The sequence below is a fragment of the Mercurialis annua genome, linkage group LG7, assembly GCF_937616625.2.
Source record: "Mercurialis annua linkage group LG7, ddMerAnnu1.2, whole genome shotgun sequence".
Taxonomy (NCBI): Eukaryota; Viridiplantae; Streptophyta; class Magnoliopsida; order Malpighiales; family Euphorbiaceae; genus Mercurialis; species Mercurialis annua.
The window spans coordinates 31,116,658-31,120,076 of NC_065576.1; positions in this window are offsets into that span (position 1 = coordinate 31,116,658).

The window sequence follows — 3,419 nt, forward strand, 5'->3', positions numbered from 1 at the left end:
TTTATATAATACGTGAGTAAATTTCGGGATTACCTTTTTGTTATATTTAAATATTGTCACGACCCATTTTCATGAATCGCGACCGGCGCTAGGGTATGGGTAATGTAGTACCGAAACCCGTAGCTAGCCTATCAATTATCACACAAACACATAAACCTGCAGAAAACCAATGCTCGGGGGCAACCGAGACTTCAGCCTAAAACTAACAGTTATAATATTCAACAGTTAATATAACATGCTTTATCAAATCCGAGTCTAGAATAGATTCATCATGAATTAATGTAAATAATACAGCATGCCAGAGCAATATTACCAGTCGAACCAATCCGACAAAATAAATAATAATAATAAAGACGTCTAGTTACTACTGCGGTCTAAGAATAAAAACAGTTTTACAGTTCTACTAAAATAAATGGAACCTCCGAGGAAAGTAAATGCGGAGATCACCAGACTCTCTCAGATCATAACCCTGGGGAAAATTGGGAAAACAACGGGGTCAGATATACTGAGATGAGTTCAAACCACTATCTACATTTATTAAGTGGAAAACCTTTAAAACGTTTAAAGCATTTAATAACAATATTACGAATAATAGTTGGAACCCTAATCCACAATTCTACATAATAACATAATCCAATAGGTCTGGTCCCGAGAGCTGAGCTACACCGAGTTACCACTGACCACACTTATACCAGAGTCCCGAGAGCCGAGCTACACCGAGTTACTCTACTTGGTCCCGAGAGCTATGCTCACACCGAGTTACCCCATTACCATAATTACCTTTTCCAGATCTTTACCGGTGCGCACGCAGTCCTAATGATGCCCATTAGGTAGCATGTTCCAACTAAGAGCCATAATATAAAAACAGTTCGAAATATACGTACAGTATATATATATAATATTAAAATAACAATTTACTTAATAAAGCGGTAAATAGTAAGTACAAACTCACAACTTGCTAATCCACGTGAATACCGGCAAGCAACTAATCCTGGTTTGCCTCTGGAGCACGAACAATAGACGGGTCTAGACAAATAAAATAATTATTAAAACAGACCCTAACTCTAGAGAGTACTAGACACCACATAGGACTAGCACAATTAGCACGTCGGAAATAAACAAGCCAGAACACACAAAATACCCATTAGGTAATAAAGCCCAATAATATAAGTCTATTGAGTTCTCGCTTAAAATCCAATTTATAAATATTATTTAATAACTTTAAATAATAAATAATTTCCAAATAGTGGGTTAGCCGAGTTACCAATAACTACCAAGCTAACCTCACTTGTCGGGTGACCCAAGTCTAACCCTATTCAAAACGTTTATCAAATATAAACCCGAGTTTATATTTATAAAATAATTCCATAAAATAATAAGCCATTTTAAAAAGCGGAACTCAATAACTTTAATTCAAAGTAACCCAAGTTACAACCCCAAAAACTTAGTTAAATAAATCAAATAAAAGTTCAGGGACCAATTTGCACTTTAACCAATTAGGGACCAAGTTGTACTTTTGCCAATTAGGGACTAAATTGTACTTTAGTCAATTTGATTTCCAAAAATCAAATTAATTACTTTTATTTATAATTAAAACCAACTATAAAGTTATCAACCAAAAAATCCACTTAATTAAGTTATAAAATAAGTTTAGGGGCTAAATTGTAATTTAGCCAACTTTTGACAAAACGACAATTGAAAGCAATTATAACCACCCGAGTAATTATATTAGCTAAAATTATAATTAATTATTGTTTTCATTATTCAATTAGTAAATCAAAAGAAATCCAAGTTATTAGGTAAAGTTAAACTTTGAGTATTTATTTGATTTAGCTAAAACATTTTGGTGACCTAGATGGCAATTTGGCCATCTCTTACCTTTTAAATTTAGAATCCCTCCAAGACTCCATTTTCTTCATGAATGAGTTACAGAATTCATTGATCATGATTTAAAAGAAACTTCAAACAATAATCTTTACAAACTCTTAATGATTTAACCCAATAATTACTTAGTTTCAATAGGCCACAAACATGAATTCAAAACAAACTCAAAACGTCATCAATCCACCGTGAAGATTTGTTCCAAACGATGAACAAAGGTTTTCTGGAAACGATTAAACGATTCCAACCCGAGTTTAAACAACTAGCAACTAACATACCAAGCGATTTATAACAATTAAATGAATGAATTAAAGCTAAACATTAAGAAAGGGATCGGCAGCAACCCAAAACAGAACACCAAGATTCAAACATCAAACGTTACTGCCGAACTCAACCTTCAACACGAACATGGAGAATAGAATGATAACTCCATGAAATCATAAACTAACAACAACCCAAGAATCTATAATTTCCAAACAATCAAGAACAAGGCAAAATGAAAAGAACTCCACGGCAGTAACCCATGCCAAACAAGACAGAATCTAACAAACTTAGAAAACGGAAACCGTACGGCGAATGGAACGAGATCAACGGCGTACCGTTCAGCGAAACTGAGATAGGGAGACGTAGGGAATTGAGTCCAGAACGTCTGAGATCAAGTGGAATCAATTTCGATCTAGAAACGAAAGAGAACGAACCAAATTACGTAATGTCGTTCATAAGCAAAATCTGGAAATCCAAGGAATCAGAAAGTTTACCAGAACAGCGACTTTGAAAGAAGATTACGGCTTCGTTTCTCAGCGAAAGAACGAAAGAAAAGTGGCTAGGGCTACCTTGCAGCGTGATCTAGGTTTTCCATTTAGAAGTCGACTTTAAATAACGAGTGGAAGCGGGCCGTAAACGAGATCGAACAGGGCCACACGGAAGGGTCCATGGACTGGTATGATTCCCGAACGGGAATGGCCTTTCAGGCCATTATTCCCGTTCGGGAATGCCTGGTCTCGAACGAGACCAGGCCAAACAATGTGATTCTTGTTCGGGAATTTCAATTCCCGAACGGGAAAGGCTGAAAAACTATTTTTTTTTATTTTTTGATTTAAAAAAATATAATTGGTTAAACCAATAAATCACGCCCAAACCAAACAACTCGAACCAAGCCACAATATCGAAATTACTTCAAAACGACCGGGAAAAATGATGGAATTTAAATGTAATAAAATGAAAAATTTTATGGGGTATTACATTCTCCCCAACTAATTAAAAATTCGTCCTCGAATTTAAATAAAACTATCGACATACCACATAACATAAAGTTACACATCCAGTTAAACAAAATGTACAAAGCCGATAAGAAAACACATCCACAAGATACCTATCGTAAATTAGGACAACAAAATATAACGAAACTGCACACGACCTCTGTCATTAAATAACAGATCAAAACCAAGAAACCAATCCACTGTCGTTGATGGTATTCCATGTCCAACGGCATACGCACGCGCGTAAGCAAAATTTAACAGGTTGACCCTCAAAACACT